The sequence below is a fragment of the Callithrix jacchus genome, chromosome 2 (assembly GCF_049354715.1).
Source record: "Callithrix jacchus isolate 240 chromosome 2, calJac240_pri, whole genome shotgun sequence".
NCBI lineage: Eukaryota > Metazoa > Chordata > Mammalia > Primates > Cebidae > Callithrix > Callithrix jacchus.
This window is the reverse complement of record NC_133503.1, coordinates 30,228,592-30,241,149: the sequence shown is the minus strand read 5'-3', so window position 1 is coordinate 30,241,149 and position 12,558 is coordinate 30,228,592. Positions and strand designations below refer to the sequence as shown.

The following is a 12,558-nucleotide window of genomic DNA, read 5'->3' as shown; positions in this document are numbered from 1 at the left end:
GATGGTCTAACCTATTACACACCTAGGCTTTGGGATAGCCTACTGCTCCTAGGCTACAAACCTGCACAGCATGTTACTGTACTGAATACTGTAGGCAAAGTCACACAATGGCAAGTATTTTTGTATTTAAACATAGAAAAGTTACAGTAAAAATACAGTATTATAATTCTACAAGACCACTGCTGTATATGTGTCCATCACTGGCAGAAATGAGGTTATGTTGGGTATGTATATGTAATGTGTTACCGAAATCAGCATCCTAGGGATGAAGAGCTAGTCATTTTGTTTTTAAATGATATCAAAGAATCTCTCTTTGCAAACACAATTTAAAGCCACAAGTAGGCTTCACTTATGGAAAGTGAATGTGGGCACATGGGGACCTATAGGAGTGAATTCATGATCTGACAGGAAGCAAAGCGAATAGGCATTTATTGAACACGCTATCATGTTCTGTAAACATGTGTGTTATTGGGTATCAGAAATGGTTCCAGATACTTCATAGGCTTTATACCATTTAAATACCATAATTGCCCAGCATTTTAGGTGTTGACATCACCACTTTACAAAGAGAGGTTAAACACTGTATCCAAGGTCACACCTGGGCACACAGCAGATCCAGGGTTCACCTCTGTACCTGCAGACCCCTAGCCTGTGCTGTTTCTACAGTGTCAGCAGTCTCCAGGAAAAGCAAACATGGCAACATTTTTGCACAGTTTATTTATTTGTGTGCTTTACTATTTAGTTCCTTAAAACATATTTTAAGGTTTCAATGCAAAACAGATAGAATCATGTGGTCCACTCTACTTATTGATGTATAATGCTGATTTCTTTTGTCTTTAGCCAATTTATGACAATGAAAAAAATGAAGTGAAGAGATGCACTTCTCTGCTGTTAGTAAAGAAAACCCCATAAATAACACTAAAGCCAGGAGTTTACCCACTCTCTACATATTTATTACATTAAGGCCGTTCCTTATCATTCATGCCTCTAAACTCTTGATGTAACTTGACACTTTACAGTAGTCTACATACACAATATCACTTTTTAGCTTTTATTTTACAAAGCACTAAACCACCATTGAGTTCACATTAACGTAGTGGGACTTTAATTTGTAATAGACATATATCTTTTTATTCTGAGCTTTTTTCTTGTCTTCACTGCACACTGAGCTTTCCCAGCCTAATTTGTTGTGTAAATGGAATCAAGCGCAATTCTATATGTAATTGTCTCTTCAGAGTGAAACTTACTTATTGGAAAGCTAACCCAAGTGCAGCTTCCTGTCAGCATGGGGTGATTACCCACTACCTGTGCAGTTAAGAGGGAAGTCCTCTCTGCCCACAGCACAGTGTGCTAACTGCTGCTGTCTACTCACTGGGTGCAGTTTATCTTGCTGTCTGAAATTCTCTGTCCCATGTTTTCTGTTCCAGTTAGGTACTGTTGCATAATTATACATTAAAATATGTATTTCAGTCTCAGTGGTCGATGAAAATGAACTTACTGTATGTGTGTGTGTATATACATATAATATTACAAGATCTTTCTACTGTTGCTCTTCTCATTCTTAAGTCATTAAAAAGGTCATTTAATATTAATGTTCTTCCATCTTGTCCTTAGGGATCAAGCTCCTCTGGACAGAGTTGTAAGATATGTTGCTTCATTTTCCCTCAATAAATGAAAACCCAAACTAAAACACACATATTTTTATTCCACAGGTGGGAATTTGTAGCTATATAATCCCATTTAAAACGGAGTGGGTGTGTATTAAGAGAACTTTTCAGATGGTGTTCCCACATCCCATTATCTAGAACTAGTTTCAAAGACCTCCTGGCATAAGAAGAAACAGCTGTGTGAGGACGGGAGTCTCTGTGAAGAGCATGACATGTGCTTTTTGCTCTGGGTTCCAGAGGTAACAGTGGGCTGAGGCCATGGGATGACATGGAATACACACAGAGCCTCTTCTTTAGTTAAATTCACTTGAGATTAGAAATTGAAATCTTATTTTTATGATGAAACAAACTTGAGATCTTCATGAATCAGGTAAGATTTGCATACATTTAAAAAGTAACCACAGGTGTTAGAAAAGAAAAAGTGCACTTCAAGGGTTTCAACTTCAAGCTTACAGCCCCCGAGCCACGAAGTAACAACGTGGTAAAGAAAATTGGAAGCTCTGTACTGAATTTCCCAGGAAAAGGTAAATGAGTAAGTAAGTTCACATTGGCTTATAGAAAGAAAGATTTTCATCTAAAATCAATATTGCTTCTTTAAAAAATTACCTTTTCATATTCACCTTCCAATAAGGCCATTCCTTGCCAATGCCACCATTTCCCCTCAATTCCTAGTTTGGTATATTTCTAACCTCCACTAACTCAAAGACTAGCAATCTCATTGTAAGTACTAATACCTGAGAAAGGTTCTGGACCAAGCTTTTCCCAAGCATGCTGGCTTAACATATGAAGCTGGTGAGCCATATACTCAGGAGAAAGAAAAAAAAAGTGGGTCTATCCAGTTATTAAATCATTCGACAAATATTTATTGTGGTGCTGTGCTAGGCATCAGGGATATAACAGTGTGCATTATAAAAATATAGTCCATGACATTTACAGTCTAATCGGGGAAAAAGGCATTAATCAAAGAATCACATAAACAAAGTGCAATCCATACAGTGATAAATATTACATAGGAAAAGAACAGGGAGCCACGGAAGGTCACCTAGTGGTCCAAGCCTCACACTTTCACAGCCTGCTCACCAGCTGCTCATCTGGTATGGGGTAAGCTCTTCAAAGGACTGGGAGTTGACTCCATTGAGAAGCTACCACACATACCCACTTCAGTTTGCTCATACCATACACAGTTTTCCCAAACATTCCTCTGTATGGATCGATTTCCAACAATTGTTTTCCACGTATTTTATCTTACAGCAAGAAGCCCTGCATTCTATACACACTTCTCAGAATGGAAATTAGTCTGGAAGCATTTTTAATGCTAGCTCAACTTACTGTTTTGCACTTAAACTTTTGCTCATTGATGAAAGACTGATTTTGCCCTAATTCATCTTGCATAATTAATGTCTTTAGTAAGCTCCATGGCAGCTTTGAATGGAAGACAGAAACTACTCATTGTATGATTCTCCAAGCTAAGATTTCTAGTGGAAAGCCGTGAACCCTTCATTCCTTCTTTATTATTTTGCAGAAAGATAACAAGGAGGCACAATACATCAGTATTCATGGAATACATATTTAATATTTATCCTCTATCTGCCTCCAGCCTCCTGATATCACTGATTAAAGTGCATATAGATAATGTGGCAATGCATTTTATTTCAGGTATGTGCTCCGTGCCTGTTGCCAATAACTAACCCAGTGTGGCCCCATGGTACATTATTGAGGCCAGAGTCAATATCTTTATAGATAAATGATTACACACAATCTATAATATTTACATAAAGCAATTTTACTGTAATTTAAGGTTGGAAAAGAATGCTAACATCTGAAGACTGTTCAGTGATCAAAAGAGGGGAACACAAGTCTGAAAATAATTCTCTTGATAAATATCTTTAATGTTAAATTGCCTTTTCTTGATCATAACTTCTATATAATCCAGATCCTCTCCACGCCTTTTTTAGAGAGAAATTTTGCAACAGAAATCACGAGTCATCCTTTGACCCACTGATTCTATTCAGGATGCAATTCTAAGGAGAGATACGTTCTTGCATTGTGTTCATGGCTTTACTGTCCAAGTTTTTACCAACTTTGAAATAACCTTTAACTAGGAAAAGCACATATGTAGTTAAGTCAGAATGATCATGTCATGGTAATACCAGGATATACAAATAGCACTGAAAATGTCGGCAGTGGAACAGATTCTCTACTATGAGGGCAAGAAGATAAAAGTTAACTGTGGTAAAGAGAGTGGAATACAGAAAACTTTCATTATCTACACATTTATTATGCGAGTACCCTGAATTTAAGAGAAGAAATTTTATCTAGAGAAGTAAAAGTTGTAATAACATGAAAACAATCATGAATGACTACTTATAAAATTCATCCCCAAGCGTTCCTGCCCACTCTCTCCTGGTATCTCTTCTCATATCAACTACCATATCAGTGTCTAAGTAATTAATTACTTGCTGATAGCAAAAAGTAATATGGTGCCAATCTATAATTAGATTTTAAAGCTTGGGACATTGCAGATTTTCTTGAAGTCAAAAAAATTATCAAAAAAAATTGGTTCATAAAAAAGATCACAGAATAACCAAAATCTAACAGAATTAAACCAGTTAACAAGAGAAAATAGAAATGGGGTGGTCATGATGATGGGAACTTCGAAATCTGATCTGACAGACTTCTGGTTCTGGACCAAGATTTAGTGTTCCCCTTCTCTACTTTTCTCACTTAAGTACAGCTAAAACCCCTGGACATTACGCACAAAAACCACATAAGCAGTTTCTGAAAAGGGAAGAGAAGAAGGTAGATTTAACAGGGTCCTGGAGCCTGGGGGCGATTCCCTGGGTTTATTTTTGCCTAATGTGTTCCAAACCTGGTGCTAGAGAAACTTGCAAATTTGAAATGCCAGCAGACAAAACAAGCCCAATGTACAGCCTGCTGTAGCAAGGAGTCCCATCCCTACACTTCTACAAACATACCAGGATACAATTTTAAAAGACCAAGTGGTGTCTGTGGAAACCAGGCATGGATCCTGGACTTTTATCCTCAGCCCTTCCTCTCCCTGCTGGGGGCAGAGAAGGCTAAATGTTAAATCAAATTTCACCACCACGATCAGAAGAGGACTTGTGGGGAATGGTAAGAAGGTAACTCTCTCCCTCTCAACCAGATTGGCATCTGCAAAAGCCTGGGGTGGGCTGGAGTGGCTGTTTGGCAGCGATGAAGCAACGCTCTTTCACTGCACCGTCTTTCTCAGCTTATCAAAGTAAACACAGTGGACCTTTACATCCACCTGTCAGTCACGACAGAGTCTCCCACTACTCCCATTGGCTCAGTGTCAGAAGAGGCTTCCTATGACCGAAGATTTAAGTACGATCCAGAGTTTCATAATGTAATATTTCAGTTGGCTAGGATACAGTAAAAAAAATCATTGGTCATACCACATACCAAGAAAATCTCAACTTGAACGAGCAATGATAATTATTTCAATAAAAGGTTAATGAGAAGCCCTTAGGAAAATTAATAAACTCATCAAATATTTTTTGGAAAAAATGACTCTCTATGATCCTGCTGCAAAATGCAAGCCTAAAGGGAAGAATATAATGCGGTACAATCAGACAATTTTGCTGTAAAATGGATACATATGCCCCACCCCAAAACTGTTATTCTTTATCACATTGAAAATAATATGTATCATTCACATAGTAAATAATATTAAATATAAACTGAACTATGTAAAATATGCATAGTTTTAATAGTAAATAAAATTAAATATAAACTCAAATATAGTTTTGATAATCAGTCTTATTTTTTCAAGATACAATTGCAATAAATTCTTTTTCCTATTTAATTGAAAATATTCATTCTTTTGAACACTGATTCCTTTTTTAAGTGGCCTTTTTCTAGGATCATTCATCCTAAAACAAAGAGAATCTCTTGCAAACAAACATGGGTCACTTTTCTTGTGCAAATGTTAGAGAGTACATTTTAGAGTCGAGAATGAATATGGAGTCCAATTTTTTCTAACAGATATTTAAGAAAAAGATAGAAATTATAATGTTATAGTACTTTTTATCAAAGAAATTGAAGTAATTTGACATGATGCCTTAAGCTTTTGCCTCATAGAATGTTATCAAGAAAAATGTGGCAGTTAGAAGTGATAAAATATAATTTTATTTCTGTTGGACAAATCAAAATGAAATACCAAACTGTTATCTCACATTTAGTTTAAATATGTTATATTTGTATGAGCCATACAAAATAATCAGTTTTAAACCATTACCAACATTATCTAAAATATTATTTTTATACAAATATAAAAACCTATATATTTATATATGCAATGATCATATTTTTGGAAGCCACTGAAGGAACTATTTATGAATACTAATGTTTTATGCTTTTATATCCTAAAAGTCTTTACACTAACTCTCTTTTAATGCCCTTTTAAAGTTCATCTGTTTTTACATATTTAGATATTTTTCCAAATGTTGATAAAACTGTTCACCCAAAATCCTCTGGTTTAAAACAACAGAGTAAGTGTACATGCATTATTATTCATAAAAGTTTAAGTCAAATATTTATATTTCAAAGATGTACTTTAAGAATTACATTTTTAATGTACAACACCTAAGAGATTGATACTTTGCTGTTTGTAAACTTTTAGACTAATTATTTTAATCTATATAAATGTCTTCTGATATGTCCAAACATTTCCAATTTGTAACTAGAACGATTCCAATGTTAATAAACGCATTCCAAATCAAGGAAACACCAGCAGGGCTAGTGAAGACAGGATGGTTTCCAATACCCTAGGTTTTCCTGTAAGCTGTATAACTTTCAAAAAGAAGGGCGAAGGTGGCATTTTCCTAGGATGCGGTGGCATTTTCCCAGGATGCGGTGGCATTTTCCCATTCCAATATGAACAAAGCCCGATTTGGAAAACCCAAAGTCAGCCACAACAAAAGGTTCTGCTGCAGTTCATAAATAAAAATAAAATGTCCAGGAGCCTGGCTGGTTTTGGAGACTGTTTTCTGCTGATAAAAATTCTAACGAGATTGAAAATCAATTTCAGTATTAAAAACTGTACCAATCAGTTACCCTATGCGAGAACATTACAAACGTGTACATCCACCTGACTGTATGAGGCTCTGCCTCCCTAAATAATTTTTTTTCTTTGGAGAGAGTGAGGGAAAGAGGACAGTAGTGAGTAACCTGCGCGACATTAGTTTACATTTACTGAGGCCTTCAAAGTGTGTCAAGCACTGTCCTAAATGCTTGTATATAGTTTTCCCTTTTAATTAAAAAAGCAGCGCTACAAATTAGTCACCAAGTAGCCTCAAGTGAAGAAAACCAGGAGTTAGAATGTCTGTTTTAAAAATACTTGTTGACCAGATAGCCTTATAATTGAATACTTCTCTTGACCTCATTTACTCATTTATAGAAGGGATATAAAATAGTACCAAACTTCCTAGGGTGGGGGAGGGCACTGAATAACATAAGGCGGAGAAAAACGCTTAGAACGATGCCTGCATCAGAATAACCACAAAACAAATGTAGCTATTATGATGATCATCGGTTTACAGAGGAAGAAACTTTCTTTATTTCTTTATATCGAATTACTAATATTTTATATTTTTTCATGAATTGGTTTAGAAAGTTTGGGAACAATAAATTTTCTAGGAAGCTGCCCATTTCATTTATGCTTTCAACTAGGTTAGCATAAATATAATAGGTTATCCATGTATTTTTGAGTCTTTTTAAATTTCTGCTAGATTTGTAGAATACTCTTTATTTTCATTCCCCATAATATTTATTTGTGCCTTCTCTTTTTTTTTTTAACTGAATTGGTTTCAGCAATAGTAGTTTGAAACAAAATTTCTGTTTTTCTGACTCTACTATCTGTATATTTTTTAGTTTATTAATTTCTACCCTTATGTATACAAATTATTTCTTTCTTTGAGTTCATTCAATTGTTATTTTCTATACTTTTACAATTTGATCCTTTATGTCTTCAATGTTTAGCTATTCTGCTTCATTACTATAAGCATTTCAAGCTATACATTTTATACATTGCTACTAATTTGCTGTTGGCTTGTCTTATCTATAATTGTAAGATATATATTGAAATTTCTTACTGTATATACGAAATATAGATGGGTGTTTCTCACTACTGTTTTATAGAGCAGTGTCTGCTCTATGTCTAATTTAAAATTATTTTATAGGTGCATAAGTTTAGCATTATAGCTTTCTGATGGATTGAATATTTTATCATCAATATATGGTGCCCCTAATAAGCACTTTTGAGGTAATATATGCTTTCTAATATGAATTGTGTTTTATGGGGAATTTGCCCATTTCATCTAAATTGTCAAACATTTATGACATTATTTTTGAATATGTATAAGATCTACAGCAATATTCTTTCTTTCATTTTTGATATGAAGAATCCTTACATTGTTTTAATGTTTAATAGATCATTCTTACTGGAGTTTTATCAATTTTCAAACAGCGGTTATTTTTCATTTATTGTATTATTTATTTTCCATTTCCCTAATTTCTGCTCTTACCTTGCTTACTTATTTATTTCTACTTAATTTGAGTTTTGTTTTCTCATCTGTCTCTAGATTCTTGGGGTAGAAATGTAGATTTGGATCACTGATTGGAAATCTTTTCTTTAATTCTTAAGTAAATATGCAAACCTATAATATTTTCCTCTTTATCTATACCCCCCAAATTTGAATGTATCATGCATACAAATCATTCATTTCCAAAATTTCTAAATTTCTCATCTACTTCTTTGACCCACCAGTTACTTAGAAGTGTGTAATGTTATTTCCATATATCTGGGACTTGTCTGATTGTTACTGATCTCTAAATTACATACCTGGAGGACAGAAAACAAACTGACTGGGATTCCCATCTTGAAACTTATTGAGACTTATTTTATAACCCAGAATATAGAATACACTGCAGAATTTTCCCTTGAAAAATAATGTGATTTTAGAATTCTTGTGTGTAGTATCCTATAAATGTCTACTAGGTCAAGGTGATTGACAATGTTTTTGAAATTCTCTATATCCTATATTTTTGTCTAGATATTTTTTAAGTTATTGAGAAAACAGTTAAATCTGTAGTTTTGCTGTTTTCTCTTTCCTCCTTTATTTTTGTTAATTTTGTTTTGTCTTGTATTCCCTCTCTCTTTTTAACTATGTTATTAGGCACATAGACTTTGATATCTCTAAAATAAATTGATCATTTGATCAATTTCAAATGTCCATCTTTTTCTCTTGTAATACTTGTGATTTTAAAGTCTATTTTGCCTCATATAAAGTAGTCAAGTCAGCTTTCTTATTTTTATTGTAAGCAATAAACATGTTATTCATCTATTTCCATTTATTTACTTTTGACTTTTCTGTTGTCTTTGCATTTATCATATGACTTTTTTAGAGAGCATATAATTAGGTCTTATTATTTAAGTAATCTGACAATCTCTTTTAATTGGTATGATAGTAATGTATAATTATTGATATGGCTAGATTTAGGTTTATTATTTATGTTTTCCTGTTTGTGCTCTCTGTATTTCCCTCCCCCTGTATTTCTTTGCCTAGTTTGTTGTGAGTTAATACATTATTATTATTTTTTTTAAGACATTGTCTTGCTCTGTCACCCAGGCTGGAGTGTAACAGTGCGATCTCAGCTCACTACAACCTCTGCCTCCCAGGTTCAGGTGATTCTCCTGCCTCACCCTCCTGAGTAGTTGGAATGACAGGTGCATACCACTATGCTTGGCTAATTTTTGCATTTTTAGTAGAGATGGCATTTCACCATATTGGTCAGGCTGGTCTTGAACTCCTGACCTCGTGATCTGCCTGCGTGGGCAGATCCCAAAGTACTGGGATCACAGGTGTGAGCCACTGTGCCCAGACTAAATGATTTAAAATTTTCATTTAAATTTTGTCTAGGCTTTTTGTCTTCACATATTTTTAGCGGTGATCTAGGGACTACAATATATATTCATGTTGTACTAGTCTATTTAGAGTGCTAGTCTTACTTGATATATTTTGTACCTTTAATTTCTGTAAATTCATGATTTCTTAGTATAAAAAATGTCTTAGTCATTGCCTTTTATATTTTTATTCACTTCCATACTCTATTCTTTACCAGTTAAACTCAGTGGATCTTATGCTACCTTTTGCTTTCTAAATGCCTCTCTTGTATTTTAATCTCGTTTCTATCTGTGGAATCTGTTGCTAATTTATTATGATTATTTTTCCAGTTGACTATGTATTTCTTTAGTTGTGCTTGAACTCATACTCACTGTTATGTACTAAACATTTTTTAATTTGAACAATTTGCATTTCATTATAAAATTGATATTGCTTTTCAATTGTTGTTTAGTTTTCTTATTATACATAGTTAATAGTATGTATATAAAAAATTCTAATGTTTTAAAAACTTTAAAGGTCAAAATCAATTATTTATGGACTTGCTCACACTTCATTATGAAGGTTTGTTTTTTTACATACTTAATTGTATTTAATTTTAGATATGTTCGTTTATTTTCATTTTCAAAAATCACAAAGACCTAAACCAGGGTTCTTGCCTGCTAAAAAGTTTGTATCTGATTCTACACAGGCCACGTGCATGTGGTAGTGTTAAACACATACCTGTTTTTAGGCTTCCTGGCTTACTACAGAAATCTCAGTTTCATGTCCTTGTTGCTTTAAGCCTCAGCTCATTCCTCAGTTGCAGTTCTGGTAGCAGTGTTTGTTTGCACTGAAAATCTATTTGGTCTTACAATTCGATGCTCATATTTCTGCTACTTCCTTTTTTTTTTTTTTTTTTTTTTTGAGATGGAGTTTCGCTCTTATTACCCAGACTGGAGTGCAATGGTGCAATCTCGGCTCACCGCAACCTCCGCCTCCTGGGTTCAGGCAATTCTCCTGCCTCAGCCTCCTGAGTAGCTGGGATTACAGGCACCCACCACCATGCCCAGCTAATTTTTTGTATTTTTAGTAGAGACGGGGTTTCACCATGTTGACCAGGATGGTCTCGATCTCTTGACCTCATGATCCACCCGCCTTGGCCTAAATCTGCCTGCATGGAGAGTTCTCTTACTTGATGTGAGGACTATTTTGTTGCTGTGCTCTGATCAAGCTATATTTAATACTCCTGTTTCCATTTTCTCACCTGTAAAATGGGAGAATAATGGTACTTGCCTCTTGTGGTCACATGCAATCAATATGTGTGTAGGTGTGTGTAACAAACACACGCACACCAATAAGTCAATAAATATTAGCTATTTTTATTCATTTTACTATCATTATTTTACTATTTAATAAATATAAAACTACAAAATGATATGCAATGAAATGGGATTCTATTTTCAGTTTATTCTGCCACGATGGAAATAAAATGCAGTTTCTAGTTAAGCTACATGTATTCAAATATATTTAATGTTTATTTCATTAAGTATTGCAACATCTTACTTTCCAATAAAAGAAAAACGTAGTAGAGATGCTATGAACATTACTGAAATTAACTGAAGGGCACATGACATTTGCATTTACAACACTCACCAAGGTGCCTATTTTCATCATGTGCTTGATGTTTGACTTTCCCATCACAGAAGAATTATTCTAGATCTCAAGAGTTAATTAACTCATCTACATTCTGACACCTAGTGAGATGGATGAATCCCAGTCTCTCAGCAGGTGAATATATGTCTAGCAGATACTTTGCTTCAGAAAGTAATCACACTGTATATTAGACCACAAATATTTGGGGGGAAATGTTAATGATATACTCTTGTTTGTAAAACAATTCTTTTAAATCAACTGCTTCATCACCAATTACTATTAGGATGTAGATACTTGTCTATAACCATAATAAGCCTCCAGCCATTGAGCTTATAAAAAATGGCAAGACCATAGCTTCCTAGTGCCTGTTAGCATCCATTAAACAGGGAGAGGATAATTGAAACTGAGTCAAGAGATTTCCTTTTCTTCCTTTCCCACCTTGCTTCCTGTGTTCCAAACACATGTCGTAGGTTACAAATGCATGTAAAGCCTTAATTACACTTAGCATCTGGCAGCTGTTGACTTACAGAGAGTGGTTGAGTCACACACAGCCAAAGTCAAAAAGGAGTTCAAGAATAGAAGGCAGAGCTGGCTCAATAAGGTTAAAAAAAATTCTTATGTCATCACAGCTGAAATACTACACCATCAGCACTTGTTATATACATGGCGTGAGTGATGCTATAAGTAATCAGTTTCAGCAATGCCAGAGACTAATTCACAACTAAAATATATCATTCCCAATGTGGTTAGAGCTATAAACCAAAGGACCTTACAACCATTACTATCAACACTTGATGGATGTATTCACATATAATAGAGACAACAGCTTCATGAGGATTTCAGCACGTCCAGAGGCATCAAGTGATGATGTTTTTTAAAGAAAGGTCCTCACACTATCTACTCAAAACCATTGACAGAGTTAGATGTGCTAAATAATATCGTTCATATATCGCTCATTACAAAAGATGTTTACAAGAAAAAAGTCTCTTGAAAAAGTGACAAAAAGAGCTTTAGGCCTTTAACACTGGTCATCATTTATTTGCCACACAATGACAATTTTAGGAGTAGAGAATTATTAGAAATGACAGCCTTGGTCTTAAGAGGGATAGACGTCAAATTACAAATGTCCAGTTACAAAAGCACAATAAGAAAAATATAATGAGTGCTAACTTGTTTATAGACCCATACATACCAAAGAGATCAGTTTGGACTGGAAAAATATACATCAAATTCTTAATCACAATTATTTCTGGAGATGGAGAGAGAAGAATGCAATTAGGAAAAAGAGAGGATTCGAGGCAAATTTGACAAAATAT

At 34.5% G+C, this 12,558-nt stretch overlaps 1 protein-coding gene across 17 annotated transcripts in view; it reads right to left on the bottom strand.

The window, feature by feature from the left end:
• TENM2 (teneurin transmembrane protein 2) overlaps positions 1–12,558 on the bottom strand; it is a 3,966,312-nt gene that overhangs the window by 890,674 nt on the left and 3,063,080 nt on the right. The gene's annotated exons all lie outside the window — the stretch shown is intronic.